A 22,500-nucleotide genomic window follows, 5' to 3' on the forward strand; every position below is an offset into this window, starting at 1 on the left:
ACGGAATATGGGAGGTGGAAATATAGATTTAGGCTAGAGGCGACCACCAATGCTTCTCCTCTTTCTCTCTCTCTCTCTCTCTCTCTCTCTCTTTGTCTCTTTCTCTCATTTCTCACCTAACGTACACTTACTTACTCTCTCTCTTGTACTCTCATACGTGCACACAACTTCCGAATGGTGGATCCTGCACGTTTCCGACGTATCAACAGTGTGTACGTGTGCATGCGGAGATAGCGAATCCGCGGTTCCAGCCTCCTAAGTCCTTAGGTTTACGGCGATTACGGATTCGCAGGCGATCTTACCGTTTCCCTCTACGGAAGCGACGGTTGTTCGTATGTTTGGCTTGAGTTTCGGGTTTGCCGCTACTATTCCCCGTCTCTCTCTCTCTCTCTCTCTCTCTCTCTCTCTCTCTCTCTCTTTCTCTCTTCTCTATTAGTGTCTCTCACCGTATCCGTCTCTTTACGAGAGTAAGAGAGAGAGAGAGAGAGAGTATGTGTAGGCCGGAGGGCGCGCGTGGGAGGCGCAAGAGGGTGATTTAGTACCGGCTTAGAGAGAAGGGGAAGTGTGAGACGATGCCACGACGACTAGATCGCCTATGAACAAGTTAATGGAGCGAGCGAACGAGCTAGCTAGCTAGCTAGCTGCACTCTACTGTCGAGAATACTGGCTTTCCTAACGAAGGAGGCCCTCCACGCGATTTCACCCTTCCTACGTTTTCTCGTCCTTAACTCTACTACCGTCGTTGCTACGAACAACCACAGCTAATCACTAATGATAACAATGTTAACGATGGAAACCTTCCGGCTTGTAACAAGGCTCGAATCCACCCGATGCTGATTTAGTGAAATCTTTCGGAGAAAACGCAGCTGCAACCTAGGCCTTATTCGAAATTGATTAACACGTTTGATCAATTCCATGGATGTATATTTTTAATTTTCGTTCTCTTTGAACTTACATGTTCAATAATATTTTCATTCTATCCATTGGGTCAGAACTTATTTCGCCGAATTAATAAGAATATCGCAGACTCGAGTCGTATCGTAAGGTTGAATTATGTTTTAATTCCGTAACGTGTCGTCTTTATCCCTCTTCATCCTTCCACGAATATTATAGCCACCCTTAAAATACTGCCTCGCACAATAAGATCTGCGATTTAACCCCCGTGAGAGGGATATTCCAGTCGTAAAAGGGTTCCAAGAGAAAGAGAGAGAGAATCGAGACGTTGCTCCAACATTGTTAGGTAGGGATGAAACAGTTTGTGCTAAATCAGAGCACTGGTCGTTAGGAGAAGATATAGGGGCTAATTAAAATAAATCTTAGAAAGGAGTAATTATACGTGTATTAGCTGGCCCGGTAGAGCGCGTGATGGACGATGCAGCGGCAGATGTACCCAAACGCCTCTTCATTCCTAGATTTCCCTTATTACTGGATGGACGCGTTGTGAAAAGCCGTAACGCCGAGAGATCTACCGCGAAAAGTCTAGCTCCGGCTCTCTTTTCGTAACAAGCCGACCGCGACGAATCGTCGATTGAAATTACGAGAAATTGCTCGCATCGAAATCGATTGAACGAAATATCCACGTCGTGGGTTTCGAGCTTATAGACAATTAGAATTTTGCCCCCGAGCTCAATTAGAGCTTGATCAAAGTAACATTTATCCACGGCTCTTTACTTCGGTTCTCATTAAGCTCATCAGTGCATCGGATGGGCACGTGTTCATGGCGCGATATTAATTTACCTTTGAAATCGAGCGAACCGGCGCGATTCACAATTTCGAATGGCGACTCTACCCAAAATATCCGATAAAATAACCAACTTCGGTGCCTCCTACCTCTTCACCCCCTACATCCGCGCCACCCTCAACGAGGTCCGACGTACCGCCCCCGCCGAACGACCATCCACCCATCTCGACCCCCTCCCCCAACCTCCTCCTCTCCACCAGGAATCAGTGAACTCATTATTACGATAAACTCGTATACATATTTATCGCAATACATTATTACTCTTTCGCCGACGATACAGAGCGGTCATCGATTGTGAATTTCATTTGCCGACTTAATGTACCGAATAGTAATGTCGCGTCGAGGTACTTTTCATTAACGCCCTCCCTGTTTACGGCATTAAGCCCAATTAAAAGCGTCGCTACGCGTTCGAGCTTTAACCTTGTCGCGAATCAACCAAACTTCCAAGGCCGGGATTCGACGGAAGTAGCGATTCGTAGTAACAATTCAAGCAAGTTCTTTAATCTTTCGTAATACCATTGGGAGATTTAATTTGTTGACGTCCTTGATCGACTTTTATCGCGAGAAAGCAAGTGCGTTAGCACGATTATTGGACATTGTGATAAGAAAGAACGCGTTTCGATTTAAATTGAACAAACGAGACCCCGTGTAAATTTTATGAATTTAAATGCACGGTATTCGTATTTTCTTGCCAAAAGCAGTAATTTTCCTCTCTCTTCCTTTTCTCTTATTCGCCGAGTGCAGGAAATATGTATATTTTATGTTTGGTCCATTTCGAGCGGGCAGCTGCGCGGTTCATAGTAGTCGATACATTTGCGCGAGAAACAAATAAAACGACCATCCCGAGGATTATATTTCCCAGAAAGTTAGTCCGATTTAAGTCTCTCCGTGGCGAGATTCGAGTTGAAACAACCTAGCTAGAAGATCATCGTATAATTACATCGAGAAGAAAGATAAACAGAAGAAACTGGTCCAAAGACAAAACTACTTATTTTCTTTTCTTTTCCTTTTTCTCTCTCTCTCTCTCTCTCTCTCTCTCTCTCTCTCAAATATACTTAACACGAAGAGACAGCTTTATTAAGAAATTCCAAATGTATCGAACTGTTAATCTCGATCATCTAGAAAAAAAAAATAAAAAGAGAAAGACAGAGAGAGAGAGAGAGAGAGAGAGAGAGAGAGAGAGAGAAAAAGAGAAAAATAGAGAGATAGAAAGTCGTTGTACGGATATTCTCGAAATTCTAAATTCTAATTCAAACAGAACGATCCTATTTTCAATATCGTCTCATTTATATCGTCGTTAGCTTCGTCAACGGCGATAGACATGCCGAGGCGTTAATGTCGATACGATGACGTGTGTGCTGCACGAGCGGGCAGCTAGGCCACGTGCATCAAATGGCCGGTGAGTAGCTCGGCGCAGGCGGGCATTAATGCCTCTGCCGGACAAACGGTCTCGCGCGGAGGCAAGAGAACAAGCTCGAGAGAGCGAAACAGAGAGAAAGAGAGAGAAAGAGAGAGAGAGAGAGAGAGAGAAGGAGATAGAGAGAAGGAGAGGTCAGAGCGGTGGGTGGCGAAGCTGCACCCAGAGCATGAGGAGAGGGATAGGGAGAGGTTGTGCGCGAGAGAGAACGTGGGTGGATGGAACGAGGCAGAGGAGGTGAGGGGGACGTTATTGTTATCTTAGATTTATAGTCATAACGGATGGTACTACCTCGCTAGCCAGCAACCCCGAGCGGTCTTATAATCACCCTCCTCCTCCTCCTCCTCCTCCTCCTTTCTCCTCCTCCAGTCTCTCGACCATCCACAGAACCCTCCCCCTCCTAGAGCCAAGCTCGCCCTCGCGTACCTCCAGCCGCAGTTTAAGTGATTTGCGACGCGGTGGAGCCGCCATGCAGATCCTTTTGCCTGTAGCTACCCTTTCTCTCTCGTCCTCTCTCTCTCTCTCCCTCTCTCTCTCTTTCTCATCCACCTACCTTCTCTCCTATCTTCTCTCTTTACTTCTATTCCTTCCTCTCTTTCTCTCTCTCTCTCTCTCTCTCTCTTTCTCTCTCGACTATCCGTACGGCTATGCCATGGGTAAAATGGGCACGCCTAACCCCTGCAACCTCGTCGCCGTCGTCCATGAGGGATTAAGTCCCAACCTCTGGACGAGAAAATGGTAGAATTGGAAGGAGAGGCTTGCCCATCGTGAACCACCACCAAATTATTATACATCGTGCAATAACGGAAAAGTTAAGGTACGCTCGATACGCGATTACACGATAGATCCCAATCAACTACCGTAATATTATTCTTCCTCGCCCATCGGTTTTATCTTAATTTAATAAAACAATGTCCTTATCACCTCTTCTGCTTCCTCCCCCTTCCTCTTAGATTTTGCTACGGTAAAATGAGAGAACAACATTTTACGTGTTTGAAATTACCTTCTAATGAAGGATCCTTGATCTTGTAATTGCTGAAGGAAGAAGATTAATTGCATAATCAATGTTCGCTGCCGGTAGCAATTAACTCGACTCGTTTTCGCGTTAAGGGGTTAGTTAGCGACTCGAATTCCCGCAGTTGGTGAATAGGGAAAGCTTAGGGTAGTAGGGTGCGGGAAACGTTTTGCCTGGTAAGTTTGATATTTCGAAGGCCGAATATAGAGAGAGAAAGAGAGAGAGAGAGAGAGAGAGAGAGAGTGAGAGAGAGAGAGAGAGACAGAAAGAGATAAAGATAGAGAGAGAGGGGGAAGAGAGAGAGGAAGGGAGGGAGAGGGAGTCAAAGAGAGTACGTGGACGGGAGGTAAAGGCAGCGTGGAGAGCATGGGACCCCCAGAATGAACTGTTGTGACGAGCACGTAGGTCTGCGGATGGAGCCAATCAAGGAACCTCGCAGTCAGCGAGTTTACCCCGTGCCGTCGGTTGTTACCCTGACTCCAACCCTCTGCTTCGTGACTCTTCGATCTCTCGGAGTAAAAAGGGACCAAGAATCGAACGATGTTCCCGTACAATAAGCGGTACGTGAAGAATTAAAACTAAAGCTTTTAAAAGCCGTAGACCAGAGTAAACTCTTCTTCCTTTGTAATTTTAAATCCAATTTGAAAAAAAAAAAGAAAAAAAAAGAAAAAAAAACAACAATGAAAAAAGAAATGAAAGAAAAATAAATCCAATCGAAAATACATATTTGTACGTTAATATATTTAATCGGGTGACTATTTATTTCACGAAAGTAAAGAAAAATTCTAATCTAATTTTCATTCGAGGAATCACGATAATCTTATCGAAAGATTAGACGCCCGCGCGTTCACGCGTTCGTCTATAGGTGGTAGGTTAAAAGGATTTCTACGAGGCAAAAAGAGAAAGGAAAAAAAAAAAAAAAAGAAAAAGGAAAAGAAAAAAGAAAAGGAAAAAAGAAATAAGAATGAAGGTCGAGAAAAGAAACGCGAAGTCCTAGCTCAGTTCTCGAGGAAAAAGGATAAAAAAGTAACCGCGAGAGTGTGCTCCTTGCGAACGGCAAAGAAAATAGTGCTGCCACCGAGGAAGGGTAGGTACGGATGGAAGAGTAGCGAGGGGATGCTTGGACCGAGACGCGACGACCCGGTTAGAACGATAAGGGATCCCGTGGAGCTTGATGGAATTCCATAGATCCACGTCGGCGTCGAGACAGAGTCGGCTAAGCAGCCATTTAAATGCAACCGATGTGTCTCGGGGAGCTATTACATCTGATGGACGGTTATTGACGCGCACTGGCTTATACCGAGCAGCAGCAGTAGCAGTAGAAGCAGTAGCAGTAGCAGCAGCACCAGCAGCAGCAGCGGCAGCAGCAGTAGCAGCAGCAGCAGCAGCATCAGTAGCAGTAGGAGTAGTAGCGGTGGCAGCGCCACTGGCAGCTAACCCCATCCCCTCCTCTCTCTCTCTCTCTCTCTCTCTCTCTTTCACTCACTCTGTCGCTCTCACTCTTTCCAAACCCCTCGAGTACTCGTGGAGAGAAAGAGACAGAGTCCGACTCGAGCCCCACGAGGGCTGAGTTCAGCTCGCCGTACGACTAAGACCGTGTACTCTTCTGATATGTATGTGAAGAAGAAAAAGAAAGGGAATATGGGTTCAACGGAAGGGAAAAGGCTGTCGAACCATCTAGGACATATCGTCAAATGCCCGGTCGAAACGGTAGTTGTTGCAGGAGCGCGCTCGCGCGTTCTTGTTGTCGACCGTTGACCGGCAAGAGAATACGAACGATCGAATTACCACCCTTAGTCTTACCATCCGTGAAATCGCAGAAATACTTGCACTGATTTCAAAGAGAAAACATTAGAAATTCGATGACCGTTTCTAGCACAGTTGCATCCTGCTATCTTTGATGTTTCGATCCTTATGAACAGTCATCGTCAATACCGACGAATTAATCGTTAAAACATTCTCGTGAAAGTTTATCCTTTTTCCTAAATCATATAATGTGATTTGATGGATTTAATATTGAAGAAAAAAAGAAAAAAAAAAAAAAAAAGAGAAAAAAAGGAAAAGAAAAGAAAGAAAGAAAATAAATATGATAGTCGTTGTAAAAAGATTTCATCGATGAGCTGGAGTTGATTTATACAAGTGATGATCGGTTAGAGATATACAAGTTAAAAACCGATGTAATACGAAATCTTCCAACAGTAATCCCTCGTCGAAATTAAAGAGCCTTAGAATCTCTTCGATCTCTAGAATATCGTCGTGAATCGTTGTCGCGACTGTTACGAAATCGCAATCGCCCGATGTCGAGAAACCCTGGGGTTGGCCAGAGAATACGAACGATCGAATTACCGGGCCCAGACTTCTCATGAAAAAGCAAGGTAGTTTATTCGTAACGTTCCGTTCAAAATTGCGCGAAAAAGAGCTGACGTTTTATCGTCGATGTAAAAGTTTCATGCGTTTGCCAACCATGGCGATTCCATTACTTACAATGCTTAACGCGATAATCTTCGATTTGTTAAAATGTTCCTCCTCTTGAGAAACGTAAAAGGAAAAAAAAAAAAAAAAAGAAAAAAAAAAGAAAAGAAAAAAAAAAGAAAAACAAAATAAAATACGTTCGAAGAAAATGCGATCGATCTAAGTTGAGAAGTTTACCAAAGAAATGTATTAACGTAGTCATAAACAGGAAACTAATACGATTAAAAAGGGGTGCATGGGTCCACGTCATCGATTTGTCCGGGTAAGGTCTGTAAACTCGAACGGACGCAGTATTCGCGGAGGAAGCGACGCGAGCGCATTACGTACGGTCCTGTTTACCCCGACTTTTTGAATTTATGTCTCGTTATGGAACGTCATTTCCAGGAGAAACGATAAAATAAATTCGAAGATGAGATCCTTGCAGATTGCCGCTCGTGCGTCCAAAGAGTTCGCCGAAGTCCCTCGCAAATCTGCCGGAGCATACCTCCTCCTATTCGCGATCGTACGAGGGTATGAGACAGAGAGATAGAGAGAGAGAGAGAGAGAGAGAGAGAGAGAGAGAGAGAGAGAGAGAGAGAGAGAAAGAGAGAGAGAGAGAGAGATAGAGAATTTATTTGAATATCTTGGGTAATCTCGGTACGAGGCATGCACTTACGGACTGATATCTAGTCCTCTGTGCAATGGAGATGCAGTCGTGGCAAATTAAGGAGTTCCTTTGTATTTATAACGACGTATGTATAATTCCTATTCGTGCTTAGAATTACGTTTCTTTCTTCTCGACTAACGACGTCGGCATTCCCATAAAACCCGTGGAGATCCTCTCCGGTTGCCATGTTTTTCAACATATATTCTGGCTGTATCAAAGAAACACATCCGATCTCGAAAGTAGCAAAAGATATTTCGAATATTAGAGATAACAGACGAAAAATCCAATAAATCATGATAACGTCGTTCCCCGTTTTCATCGGTACCGCAAGAAAGTTTTGGCGAACTTCTTTGATGGTGGATCGGGGAGGGGAGGCAGTCGTACAAGCATCGTTCGATCGAAGAATCCCCAAAGGACAAAGAAAGAGAACTCTTAATCCTGATACTCGCGGTTATAGAGGGTGGTTAGAGATACGGGGGGGGGAGGAGGAGAGGAGAGGGGATGGCTAGCGAGCGAGGACGAAGGTAATGGCGCGCGGGTGTTTGCGAGGGCACCGTTACCGTAGGAAAGCGCGATATTATCGTCGTAGAAATATTACTCAGAAAATTGCCGGCGTGACTCCGTCCAGCCTCGTTAATTACCGTGAATTACCCATAATTATAAGGACTGTAAAAGTTTTTACTATCGTCGTGGGGCAAGCCACGGGGGCCATGATACAGAGCCTCGCTGGGCCCACCTTGTCTGCAAATTCGCTGAGGTGTAACCTCCGTTCTTTGACTCGGCAACGTTTCCGCCTCCACGAAAAGGTGGTGCTTCTGCGTTTCCCCAAACACCGCTATGAAACGTACCTAATTAGACACTTCGCTAATAAAAGTTTCTTTTCTCTTTCTCGTTAACGCCAACCAGATCGGCCGACCTACGGCCCCTTCTCGCTTTCTTTCAAATTTATGTCTCATAGCTGGGAGAACCGAGAGAATTTCAACCGTAAACCGTAGAATAATTTAGATATTACGATCTACCGATGTTACCGTTCATATATCTGAGAAAACGTATATTCAATCCTCCTGACGAATGATATGGACCGGAAAAGTTTTTGACGTAAATTAAATCCTATGATATTTTTATTCTTAATATTTCGAATGGACATGCATAAAGACATGTCATTTTTTTCCATTAATTGTTACATTAAAACGATTATTATCACTTTTCGATAGTACTTTAAATCTTCTAGATAAAAAGAGATTATAAAGTCGATATATTCTTTCATCCGTTCGATACACGTACGAAGGTCGATACGAATTCGAGCAATCGGTAGATTGTCGTACGGATTTAAGGCTGATGCGCACGGATCCTGTCACCATTACAATGGACCTTAACACCCATCAGTCAATACGAATGCACTCGTTCGTCCTTGATAAACGGATGTGCACGCTTTATGGGCCACCTGTTGCACGTACGCGCGTCTCCTTGTCGAACTTTTAGACTTTGCATTCGGACGGAAGAAGTGTGTCGACCATCGATATCAAGATGGTTCCTGAATGAACTCTTCTTCCTCATTCCTTCGTATCGCTTTTTCTTTGATTTATAAATACAAAGACGTTACGAATAAGATAAAGATATATTTAGGTATGTCAGATCGATCGACATTAAAAATCTGATAAAGGAAACAACGATCGGCAAACGTTCTTGGTTAAGAACTTCCCTTCTCGTGTATCCTAGTAAACCCTTAGCAAAGCCCGGAAATAATTCTCCACGGCGTCGGTTGCGTCTACGCTCCAGGATCTATTCGGTGCGATTAAGCGTGCACCTGGGAACACCTTAGAGGTAGCGACGACACGGCAAACATAGCGGTTACCGGCGGCGACGTTCCTACAACCGTAGAACCGGTGGAAACACCTTTATCTGCCGGCCGAAACGGCCGTTTCCGGTATCAGGGAACGACGAAACTCACGGGCCGAACTCACCGGGGCACTCAGGCCACCACAAATCACTGGCAATCTTGATTTACTTGTGTTTGCCCATTGGCTCGGTATCACTTCTACGGTAGTAAGTGTAATATACTCGGCCCCAAGTGTCGGCCACCTAAGCAACCCTGCAAGCACCCCCGGTTTACCATTAGGAAGCACGAGATTAGGTACTCCCTGGCGCTACTGGAATACCGTTGATACTATCGTTGATACACACGTAGACGACGACCCACTGCGAACGTGCGCGCCGAACACCGATACACCCTCACACACGAGAAAATACTATACAGAGGATCGTCGCATGCAGCTTCCAAACGAGCTGGACTTTCCAAAAGCCAGCTCGAATAAAAGCCTCGTCACGGTGAATTCTCGATAGGCGTTAAGGATTTCCGAGGAACCATCCTGCGGTTTCCACGATTCTGTTATTACCGATCACCTCGAACAACTCTTTCTCCGATTTAACCGGATAAACGCGACCCCAACCTATTCTTTTCTCTTTTCGTTTTTTTCATTTTCGTTTTTTACCTATGTATTATATGTTTTAGTAATCACGTTGCTATTGATATTATTATTCCACCGGTTAAGACAAGTAAAACATTTAGATTTCATTAGTTCGTTTCATTGGACGGGGATTGAAAATTTCGTCTTTCCTAATTTATACGGCATTCGAGGATTTTTTTCCCAACTGAAACGAATATAATACGAAATGATTAACGCGATCGCGAGCAAACTCGGACCTTCGACGCATGAACCCTCTCCGTCGGCAAAAGCGTCGCTATACAAATATGGAGTGACCACCGTTACCGGCGGATGGAAGCACGGTTTTAACACGGCTCGTGCATTTCCCTAATGATTTACAAGCATTATTGGGTATTAATTTCAATCTACGCTTGCGAGGGATAGAATGGCGCGTGACGTGGACCGACGCAGATAGAGAGAAAGAGAGACAGTGGGAAAAGTGGTGAGGGAGGAACGGGAAGAGGATAGCTCGACGCCGCACGTCGCGGGCTACAAATCAACCGTTCCGAACAAATTATGAATGATATATTCGTTGAGCTCGCTTGATATATGTATATCTCTCGTTGGTTTCACCTAACTGCCGTTGCGCCGGTGCTTTCGAAAATTTCGCTCATACTTTGCGGATAAATATGTGGAGATTTTAAAAAGTATTTCGACCGCGGCACGATTCGTAAAAGATCGTCGAGCTCTATCGAATTTCCCTCGTTGATTTATTAACCGCTCTTCTACGGAAAGATAAAAAAAATATTTTTCCGCAAATTTTGAATCGATATGGATATATATTTAAACGTATATATACATATGTATACATACATATATATATATATATATATATATATATATCGGCTCATCATACTGATCTCACGATCTCTCATTATCGGGCTCGCATCGAATAATGAACCCGTTTTCGGAGGATCGCGTAATCATAATCTGAATCTGTTTCAACTCATCGTCACCATATCCGCTATACCAAACGAGCTTTCAAACGCATACGCTTGTATCAAACGTCATGTTCATTAACAGGTTCTCTCCAGCGGTGCTTTGTCGTTGACGTTCCGAATCACCCGGCGAAATCCAAACGCATTTTTTTTCTCCGCGCAACGACCGCGAACGTCGAGAACGACGATCGTTTCGTTCCGTCAAAAAGATCAAGTCCGTCGACCGCGCGATAAAAGTAACGCGATAACTGTACGTCATTCTCCCTTTCTCTATCTGTCTCTTCCTTTTTCGACAGCTCTCTCTCTCTCTCTCTCTCTCTCTCTCTCTCGCGCCTTCGTATCGGTATTATTCGTTCGCCGTTTTTCTGTTTTCGAAAACATTACGAGGCCGACAAAGTGGAAATGTTCGATACGAGAAAGATTGAGAGAGAGAGAGAGAGGGACAGAGAGTGAGAGAGAGAGAGAGAGAAAAAGAGAGAGAGCCTTCGGCGTATACCGCGCCGAATTTGTACATAACGCTCGCAATAACTTGCCGCTATAAAAGCCATCGACAAATCAAATTTTGACGTGATTCACTGGCCGGCATAAATTCCGGGATCCAGGCAGGAGAGACGGCGGTGACACGGACATGTGTTCGTCCTCTCGCTCTCTCTTTTCCACGAGTTTCACCTCTTTATCTTTCTCACTCTCTCCGTTTTTCGCTCTCTCTCTCTCTCTCTCTCTCTCTCTTTTTCTCTCTCTTTCTCTCTCGTTCACACTCATCCTTCTATATGGACTCGTCGGTCGTTCTTCCACAACTTGCCCGCACCCCCACCCAACGGAACCTCACTCTCCCCGTACCTCCCTCCTTCACCCCATCCCATCCCACCTACAACTCCCTCCCCTTCTACCCCGCTCCGCTACCACCCCTTTTAGCCCCTATCGCGCTCGTGACGCGGCTATTTATCGTTTTATACACCCGTCGGGCAAGTTTTGCTGGCATAGCACGCGCGCGTAAACCGTTCACGGTCGTCGTGCGTGCGTCGAAACAGTGTTTCAACTGGATATCTACTGAAAAGTTACGTATTCTTCTTCGTTAATCAGAACGAGACCTAGCACAAGACGTTCTTTTTTTATTTTTTTGTTTGATAATTAAAGAGAAAAGTAAGAAAAAAAGAAAAAAAAAGAAAGAACGAAAGAAAGAAGGGAAGAATGTAAAAAGAAAGGGGAGGAAGGAAAAAAAAAAAGAGCAAAATAAAGTAAGAAAAGGTAGAGAGAAAGATAGAAAGAAAGAAAGAAAGAAAGAAAAAATAAGGATGAAGAGGAGACAACGACGACGACGACGACGACGACGACGACGACGAGAAGAACGAAGAAAACGGAAGTTGAGACGTTATGCATGGTAAAGTAAAAAAGAGAGCGCGCGAATCTCTTAGAAGTCGTCGCGTGCCTCGGGTGTACGCTATACTACTCCTAACGTCCTTTCCGTTTCTTTTCCATGGTCCCGTATACCCGCGGCAAAATTTGCAATTCGAGATACGAAAGAAAAGAGCCTTACGTCTCGGCCGGTTCGCCCCCTCCGGGCTCAAAAGCTCCTTCTTGCGCGTCTTTGACTTCGGTCTTTCGCAAGGGTAATGAAAGAAACGGGAATAGCGCGGCTTCGTCCTGCTACCGGACGAGAGATCTTTTTTTTTCCTCTTTTTTTTCTTTCTTCCTCTATCTCTATCTCTATCTCTCTATCTCTCTCTCTCTCTCTCTCTCTCTCTCTCTCTCTCTCTCTCTCTCTCTCTCTCTCTCTCTCTCTCTTTCTCTCTCTCTCTCTGTCTCTCTGTCTCTCTTCCTCCTCCTCTTGTCACGTAGACACATTAAAGACATCTTCCGTACTTCACCAGCCAACACCCACCCCACCCCACCATATCCAATCCCTTCTCCCACTCTTACCGCGCAACATGCCTTCGGCCGAGACTAAATATTCTCTGGCTCTGGTAATAACATGTCTATTGAAAATTCGGATTATCGTTTTCCCCTCTCCACGTCTCCTCCTCTACCATCCCTTTTGACGGCACAAGGTCGTCAGAATTTTATCAGATAAAGTAAATAAAGCGTGATTCAAATCTCCGTTATCGTTCGAATCTACGTTAGCGTTAGCTATATATATATGTGTGTGTGTGTGTGTGTATACCGTTAACGGGTACGAGAATTCCATTATAATTTCGAGCGATTTACGGTACCGATTTACAATGAAATAAGCCGATAGCGACGGGGTTTCGTCGAAACGACACGTTCTTTGTGTAATCACCCGACAAAACATGCGAATGCAATGAAATGATCCAACAGATAATTAGATACTAATTATAGAAATTAATTCGCGTCGTTTCATTTATGTGATATGGATCCGTAAACGTTAGAAAGAGTACGTTCTTTTTTTGTCTTTTTTTCCTCTCTTTCTCTCTTTCTTTCTTTCTTTCTTTCTTTCTCTTTTCTTTTTCTCTTCTACAACCAATGAAAATATTTTCAACAATTATTATTTCACAATTTTTGCTATACCGCGAAAGAAAAATGATAAAATTAAAATGAAACGTCGTTCTTAATGCAAAACTATACGCATCGTAATAAGATTTCTCTTGGTCTCAAACTTTCTCGTACCTATCGTCAAAGGATAATTTCAATCTGTAAATAGGGTAATTCTATATTCCCATGAGTTTTCCACGACTTACTGAAATAATACCATGATTCCTTCAAAAAAGGACGAGTTAACCGTTTAAGACCGTCTCTAAGATCTTTCTGGTACTTGAGGTTGCTTCTCCAATTGGCATTAAGGGCCCATTGTTACCCATGACGTAGTTAACGACAACGACTTCTGCCATTCGATTTCCAACGTTTCTCAAGCCTGGTAGCAGCGCTTCGAAACGACTTACGTGGTCGCTCCGTTCTCCTTGCAATGGTACTACGGCTAATCCTACAAAACAGCGTGAACTTAAACCTTCCATTTCGCAAAGGAACAAGATTGGCCCAGAGCCAAGGAAAAACTACGACCGGGTTTGTCCTACATTCGCGTCAAAATAATCCTTCAAATTCCCTTGAATTCTCATCGATCGATAAGCACCTACATACATACATACATACATACATACATACATAGATATATATGTATATAGGTAAGTATATGGGTACGTACGTATCTATGTACGTATATACACAGAGTTTGAGATTACGAAAGAATAAGATATCGAAAAGAAAGCAGAAAGTAGTGTATACGCGTAAAAAGTATCGTGGATAGGAAGAAAACCTTCGCGCACGCGAGAGAAACAAAGACAGAACAGAGACAAAGAGAGAGAGAGAGAGAGGGAGAGAGAGAGAGAGAGAGAGAGAGAGATAGACGAAACTCTAGTAACGTCTCTAACGGCTCATCTCTAGTACATGTTCAAAAGACAGAGAAAGAGAGGAAGATTGAGAAAGAGAGAGAGAGAGAGAGAGAGGGAGAGAAAGAAAGAGAGAAGAGAGCTTCTCGGTGGTTGGTTCGCCATGCGATATAGGTACATAGTTTCGCGGTACGACGAGGGCGAGGGCGTTTGATTCCGAGCTGCCGAGTTTACGATCCAGCCGTGACGTAGTCGCAAACTGCGGTGCTTGCATACGTAGGTAGATAGAGCGGAAGAAGAGAGGACTCGCGTACTCTCGCGAGCGCACGAGACTGGCTGGTGGAGCTTCTAGAGAAGAGAAGAGAAGAGAAGAGAAGAGAAGAGAAGAGAAGAGAAGAGAAGAGAAGAGAAGAGAAGTGGGAGGGAACACACGCGCGCGATTATAACGTCACATACCGGTTGTAAGGTATACAAGCCGACGCCCGGAGGCTTGCTCTCTCTCTCTCTCTCTCTCTCTCTCTCTCTCTCTCTCTCTCTCTCTCTCTCTCCCTCTCTTTCTATTTCTAGATATAACCGGAGAAACGACGGAGAAGCGGACGGAGAAGCTTCGAGGAGAAGGAGATAGAGTCAATGATGGTAGTGGTGGAAGTGATGGTGGTGGAGGTGGTAGTAGTGGAGGGTGAACGTGGAGGGAGGACGGAATGTTCGGATTATCGCGAGAACCCCGTTGGAATCCGTGGCACCGCGGGGACGGAAAACGGGAGCGGAAAACGGGGGCGACAGATAAGAACCGTAGCTGGTGTGTCACGTAGCGCTTTGAGTGTGATGGTTGTTCTACTCCTACTCCTACTCCTATCTCTTCTCTTTCTCTTTTCCCTCCACCCTCTTTACCCTCTCCCTCTCTCTCTCTCTCTTTCTCTTCTTCTTCTTCTTCATCTCTTCCACCAATTCTCTTGCACACGGACATACTAACACCAATGCCTAACTACGCATCGACTCCATCTATTCGACACCCACGCTGCTCTTCCAACCCCTTACACCAATCCTCCCCCGTTCAATATACGAGCCCCATAGCCAAGAATCGGATCTTCGTCCTAGCATTTCCGTCAAACGTCCTACCACCATGTCTCTAACCCTTTTAAGTATCGTCCTTCGCAAAAGGTACAGGTCTTCGACGTCGCTTCTTACGACGTTTCCCTTTCCTTGATAATAACGTCGTCTATGCCATATCATTTAACGATTTACCATTTTTATCGTCTAGGAGAAGTGGTAAGAAAAGGAAGCGAGAATTGTGTGTGTGTTTTTTTTAGAGATATCAAACGGATGTAAGAGGAAGAAAAAAAAAGAATATGAAAGGAAAGAAAAGAAAAGAAAAAGAGAAAAAAAAAAAGAGAGAAAGGTTATTAGTAGTTAGATGCGATTAAAAAGGACTCCTGAGAAAGTTGACTTTGATTTTTGTCGTTACCGAATCGAGAACGTCCTCTCGTACATAGAAAAATGAGTTAAAAAGGTTGGTATAGCTCGAGCATCGGTGCCGTAACTCAGTTTCGTTAACTTCGAGTTCGTGGGAAGAGCAAGGAAGCGCGCAAGGGTTATGGCACTCGAGATAGCAAGGCAAAGCGTGAGTGGAACGGGGAAAGCAATCAGAACTTGGGCCATTGCTGGATATTACGGAGACGTGAGAGATGTCTCCTCAATCATATTAATTGCCTAGATAACCGCTACTTCGACGTCGGCCACCGTCGCCAACTCCTTCTCCGAGATGTCTCCTTTCGTCTCGCGAGTCTTATGTACGCGTAAAATTATCTCTAAGAGTTCATTTTATAAATTATTTTTCTAATGGCCGTGCCCATTTCCCCGTTACGTCTAAATTCACTCATTGTTAATACGTTACTATGTTACGCTTTTGCATCGGTGTCAACCGAAGGAAATCACTTATCCGGAAATATCGTTCAATGTAAACGAAACGCGATCCAATGGGAAACAATGGCTCTCGACGAAATTTATTATCGCGTCAAAAGGACCCTCGTTATTTCGCGATACTAAAATTACCTGGCACGCATTACGCTAATGCAATCCCGTCTATGTTACGCACGAATGTGTGGATTTGTCACGATATTTGTACGCGCACATTATTGCGATGATATCGATACCGGACGATAATTATGTTTCACCGTGTTCCACGAACAAGAAATTCGTACATTCGCGATAGAAAATTTTCATTATTTCTGAACCATAAAATAGGAATTAGCTTCCTAGTAGTAACAAGGCGTTCCCATCATTTTCGAAAGTCTTCGTAAGAAAAATCACTGACGTATGCAACAGGTATTGCTTTCCACTTGTAAGCTTCTATAACGACTCCTGCTGACTCTTCACGACTTTCTTGAGTGCCATCATCGCCCAGGATTCGCGATCTTGGCTGCTTCACCGACAATTTTCTTTTCCAAGATATAACCGAATGTACGCGCTGTGAAGGAAAAAAAAAAAAAAAGAAAAAAGAAAAAAAAAAGAAAAAAACAAAAAAATGTACACGGACCGTGTTTTGCAGCATCCCTTCTCTTTACGTATATGTATACGTATACGTGTCCCACGAGATACGGTAAACCTAGATTTAATGAATACGAATCGCCAACATCGACCATAATTCGTATGCATAACAAAAGCCATACCTTTCCTGCTCCTTCACATACTTATGACCGTTTATACCGTATACTAAATGTCGCTACGTGCCGACCAAAGTGCGACTCAGCGTATATAAAACGAACCGACCAAGTCTCCTCAAAACAGACGAGTTTACTTTGAGCCATCCTGATTCAGCTCAACTCGACGTAATCTTATACCAACAGATACACGTCTGCCTATGATCAAATCCGAAAAACGTTCGGATTAGTTCACCTTTACATATACATATATATAACACACACACACATATATATATATATAACAAAAAAGAAAAAGAAAAAAGAAAAACAAAAAGTCCTGTTTAAGTAACGGTCAACCAAGCGGAATATCAAAAAATTTAGCCAAAGCTCGTAAAGTCCGTGCCGTCGAAATAGCTCGTATCGGTGGATTCACGCGAGCAGAGCAATATCGATCGTGCGCCATCGTTCTCCATAAAACGCAAGATCGAAATCAGAGAATGGGGGAAGGCGGCTCTGCGGTGCAGTAATGTCGCAAAATATTCGCGTTTTATTAGGTCGATCGACCGGGGATAATCGGCGACAATCAAGTTTCACGGCAGTGATTGGCCCGGCATAGTCCGATGCCAAATGCAGCTGCATATGCATGATGCAATCTCATATCCACATCCGCGTCCCGCGTTATGCCACTGTTCGAGCTACGCACATGCCGAGGAGAAACAAGAGGAGAAGGGAAGAGACAGAGAAAGAGAGAGCAAGCGAGAGAACAAGAGAGAGAGAGAGAGAGAGAGAGAGAGAATGAATGAGGAAGAGGAAGAGAGGGTGAGTTGCAATGGGCAACGAGAATACGGTCGCCGTGTGGGTGGTAGTTTCGATTCCCACCGCGGTGTGTCATTACTCGTCATTATCCACCTATCAAATCGCTCAGCAATAACTATCTGACCGTTGCTGTTACGCACTCTCCCCTCTTCCTACGGAGCCTGGTCCACATGAGCCTGGCTTACCGGCAATCAAAGCGTCTCCATTCCTGAACCACTCCCGGCTAGCCGCACTGGCAACCACTGTTCAAGGCTGATCATCGAAATTCCACGTTCGCTGCCGGGACACCCGTTCGAATACTCGTTGCACTACCACTAGATGATTGATTTCTATCACGCATTAACGATCGCCAACGTCTACGTGGTTGTTTGTTTCCCACCGGCAGCAAAAACGCGAAAGAACGCGCATCGATTTGTAGCGAATTTCGAATCGTACGAATATCGATGAGGAAGAAAATGGATACTCCATGATAAAAAACGAGTACTGCCGAGAGATTACTATTTATTTATTATATCCGTAATAATTATTTAATTCTTTTAATGCGAACGAGTGCACCGATACAGCGGATTATTTTTCGGGCATTATCGGAAATTGGCGGGCGAGGGTGTTTTTACAATCGATGACCAAACAAAATACAAATTACAGAAGTATGTTCCGAGGAATGGGCAATTAATTACATAATCCAAAAGTAATTTGCGGTCCAATATGAAATTTAATTATGAAAATAAATTATTACGTCTGTCTCTGGACTCACTCGCATGTAACATGACACTAAAATTTAATTTCTGTGATTAAAGGTGGAAACAGCATTGTACGAGAGATTTTTCTTTTACCATTAAACGTATAATTGTAAAATTTTCATTGTAACGTGCGTATTTATACCAGAAGTAGATCTCTTCCATTCTACTGGACATATCCCGAACATGTGAGTGCACTGATATTTCAAATTATACATTCTACGCGCGATAGTTATTCTCGTTTAAAAATTTAATGACATTTGTCTGAAAGCATCGCATCGTGACGGACGGAACGAAGAAGTATAGCTCTATATATATATATAAAACTCTCTATACATGTATATATGTTTTATATATATATATATATATATAAAACGAAAGGACGAAATAGAAATGCGTCACATTCCCCGTGTAACATAATACGATTTAATGAATGAACGAAAGAATCTTTAATGTTGTTACAAAGGATTCAAGAACCAGACGGCAATACGCACGAGCGTTTTACATTTCGCACAAGTGTATAAATTAACGCCCGAGCAACCAGTACATTTTCGCGAAACGGTGGAAACACGAGAAATTAATACCGGCAACACGGTGACCACGCGGCACCGTACTTGAAAGCGGAACGTAACAACCGTAAAAACGTCTCGATGAACGTTCACCAGCAGGCCGACCTTAACGAGAAAAAAAAAAAAAAAGAAAAAAAATAACGAAAAAAAAAAGAAAAAAAGAAAAAGAAATGGTTAAGTCGACATTATCTCGTCGTGATACAAGATGAAACTCAAAGAATTCCAAACATACCGCACGCCAAAATTCCTTCTCGCTAACGATACCAAATGACTCTCTTCGAAATATAAGACAAATTCCATGAAAAAAACGTTGACCTCGTCAAAAAGTTTTGGCGTGAATTTCTCCAATAAAAAGGAACATTCTACAAATGGCAAGTGTTGTCCCTGGAAGGAAGGAAAAAAGAAAGAAAGAAAAAGAAAAAGAAAAAAAAAAAGGATTACTAATAGCCAGCTCGAAAGGTTTAACGTGCGAAAAAGATTCCGAGCCATCCTCTTATTCGTGAAGATTGGAACTAAGGCCACACCAAATGGGAGTAACACCGTCGAGGTTTCCGGCTGGAAGTGTATGGCCGGATGTTATTGGCAGCAGAGTGGAACCATTAGTCGCGATGATGGATGCCTGACAGGAACGCAAGCGTCCTACCCTGCCGGCAGTTATAGTAAGTAATGGCTTCACTCTGCGCGCCCTGAGAAAGCCTCCGCGAGCGCCGTCGCCAACGTCGCCGCTGCGGCCCCGTCTCCTCGCCGCGCCAGCCCAGTAATAACAACAAATCTTGCCTATATTAATTCCCTGACAGACATAACTCTCGGTATATGGACGGTAACTCGGGAAAAATTGCGCGATGAAAACGTCGCCCCGACGAAATACGGGGTCTCGTATTACGTACGCACTTAGAACCAACCCCACCCCTCGTCTCCCTTCTTCGTCTTTCCGGTTTCTCTTTTCAAAACGAAGAAGCTTGTTGTCACAAGAGCTTCGTTCAAACAAGATATCCAACTACTTCGACTATCAAAATAAAATCTAACGTCCCTTCATCTTCCCGATTGTATCATTTTTGTCATATCATAATACACGTTAGATGATATGTAGCCGTTATAGAATATGAAAAACATCAAAATTCAAAAATATCTCAAAGATAGAGAGCTAACATCTCTAACTCAACCTTTACGTGTTGAAATGCAAGATAATTTCTCGCTTTTCCGAATAGCACGATCACCAACGCTCAAAACGAGCCCCCGATGTAACGCGGAATCGTTGGAAGATTCTATCGCTTACGGTAATATTCGCGCTATACCTACATCCTACCACCCCTTTCTCTCTCATTCTCTCTCTCCCTCTCTCTCTCTTTCTCTCTCTCTCTCTCTCTCTCTCTCTCTCTCTCTTTCTCCCACACCCTCGATTCTCGCCACCGATTCCTTTCAAAGTCGCATTTCACGCTGTCGCATAGCCATTCCGGCCTCCATTTTCTCACCGCCTAATCGCGCGTCCTCCAGCTGCGTGCTCAACACCCGAACGGTTTAGGAAGCGCGGCCAATTATTGTTAGGATAATCTGCCGCGAGCCTGCTGGGACTGTTTAAATTAGTGAGAGGGTGGGAGTGCCGCGGCTGCAAACATCATAGGAACGTATATAGGCCGTATACCGCTGCTGCCTACTGTAACGGGGGTTGCTGAGGAAGGGGTATGAAGGTGGAAGAGGAAGAGAGAAAGATAGGGATAGAGACACAGAGAGAAAGAGAAAGAGAGAGAGAGAGAGAGAGAGAGAAGAGGTTCCGTACTCGAGCTCCAACCCCTGCCTCTTCGCCTCTACCGTTCATCCGCCTAAATCATTGATTGTTGCATTATCTGTTATTGGCAATGCAATTAACCCCTTACAGTAAAACAGCGACGGCTCGTCGAAGCTCTCTACTACGCGCAACTGCGTCCTACGTGCAACGGAGCAACCGGCCACGTGTGCCGCACCAATGCGACCCTATCTATACGCAATCGAGAAAGAGAGAGAAAGAGAGAGAGAGAGAGAGAGAGAGAGAGAGAGAGAGAGAGAAACAGAATTGATTCGTTATACACGAGCGCGTAGCTCCTCTCCGCGCTTCTCTTTCTCCATCTTTCTCTTTCTCTCATTTCGAAACTCCCCTCCAACGTAACTTCGAGTAGCCAAATCCCGAAACTCGAATCCGCGACAGGATTAAACGCAAGCTTTAGCCTGGCCTCCCTCCCTCTCTCGGCAACATCAACGTTGTCCTTTCAATGCGTGCAACAACGCTCACATGCACGCATCACCGACGTTACCCTTCTTTACCGCACTATCTGGAAAACTTCTCCTCTCCTACATGACGTCCTACGTTTAACAGGCACACGTACGCACACTGGTACAGAGAAGATTCGCGCGTGTTATTCCGCGTATATGATCAGGTGCAATCAGGTTAATAATTGTTACGACCGATGCCGTAACGTTCCAGGAGCCGGTGGGTCCGGTAGAGGCTGCACGCTTCGTTAGGCGTGCACGCATATCCACAAACACACATATCCCAAGAGTATTACGTCCTGCCGAAGAACTACGAGGGAAAGGGAAACGCGCGATGCGGTGAGCGTACACCACAGTGAGAATCGTGTCCGATAAACCGTAAGCCGAAGAATTCCACGTGATGTTTTGCCAACATCACCAGAAAAAGAGAAAGAGAAAGAGAGAGAGAGAAAGAGAAAGAGAAATATAGAAGCATTTTTACGATTTGCTAGATTTAATGACGTAGAAGCTCGATTAAAAAACGATAGGGCATTCTAATGTCTTCGGTGAACTTCTTACTTTTTCCCTTTGATTTAATTCGAGCGCAATCAAGCCTATCACGGTTAAGGAGAATGCATCGTCAAACGACTTAACCTCCCTGGTAGATCGTAAGCAGGAAAATAAACGACATCGTCTATTGGACCGCGCGGTTCAGTGCACAGATACGCGCGATAAGTTAATGCCGGTAGACTCGAAGATCCGTAGCGAATGCACGTTGTAACTCCGTGATCCCGGTGGTGTGTCGTTCGCTGGCTGCTTCGCTGCCTGTTGGCATGTACCAACGCCAGTAGCACGCAAAATGCCGACTCGTAAGCGCCCGCGTAATATTCCTTGACGTCGTGCTTTGAAAATAGACGCGAGGAAGAGGAGAAGGTGGAAGTTGCGGACCGGAATTAGCAAAGGGAGAAAGAGAAAGAGAGCGAGAGAAACAGAGAAAGAGAGAGAGAATAAGAGAAGAAAGGGTAAGAGTAGGCAAAGGAGGTACCCCGCGGACTCGACGCGAAGACCGGCTTAAGGCGCGTTGAATCATAACGAGGACTTATGCCAAAAGCCTCCGACAAGAAGCCACCCTTTCTCTCTCTCCTTCCCCCTTTTCTCTTTCGTTATATCCCCCATCTTCGTTATACACACTTTCTCTCTCTCTCTCTCTCTCTCTCTCGGTCTTTCTCACTCCTCTTTCTCTTTCTGACTCTTATGCCATCCTTCCCTACACCTCTTCGTTGTTTAAAGACGATCGCGAAACAAGAGAGTGGCATTATAGAGGCGCTCTCTCTTCCATATTCATATTGTCGTCGTTCGAACAACGAAAGAGAGGGACAAAAAAAAAAGAAAAAAGAAAGAAAAGAGAAAAGAAGTAAAGTCTAACGCGTAAACGGGTCGCATAAACGAACCACGAG

At 44.3% G+C, this 22,500-nt stretch overlaps 2 long non-coding RNA genes across 2 annotated transcripts in view; one reads left to right on the forward strand and one right to left on the reverse strand.

Annotated features, from left to right (window-relative positions):
• LOC124956431 overlaps positions 1-22,500 on the reverse strand; it is an 87,120-nt gene that overhangs the window by 51,906 nt on the left and 12,714 nt on the right. The gene's annotated exons all lie outside the window — the stretch shown is intronic.
• LOC124956432 lies at positions 14,722-19,032 on the forward strand. The gene is made up of 2 exons (XR_007103248.1): positions 14,722-18,202; positions 18,312-19,032. It is a non-coding gene; the product is annotated as an uncharacterized LOC124956432 (long non-coding RNA).

Source organism: Vespa velutina, chromosome 22 (assembly GCF_912470025.1).
Source record: "Vespa velutina chromosome 22, iVesVel2.1, whole genome shotgun sequence".
NCBI lineage: Eukaryota > Metazoa > Arthropoda > Insecta > Hymenoptera > Vespidae > Vespa > Vespa velutina.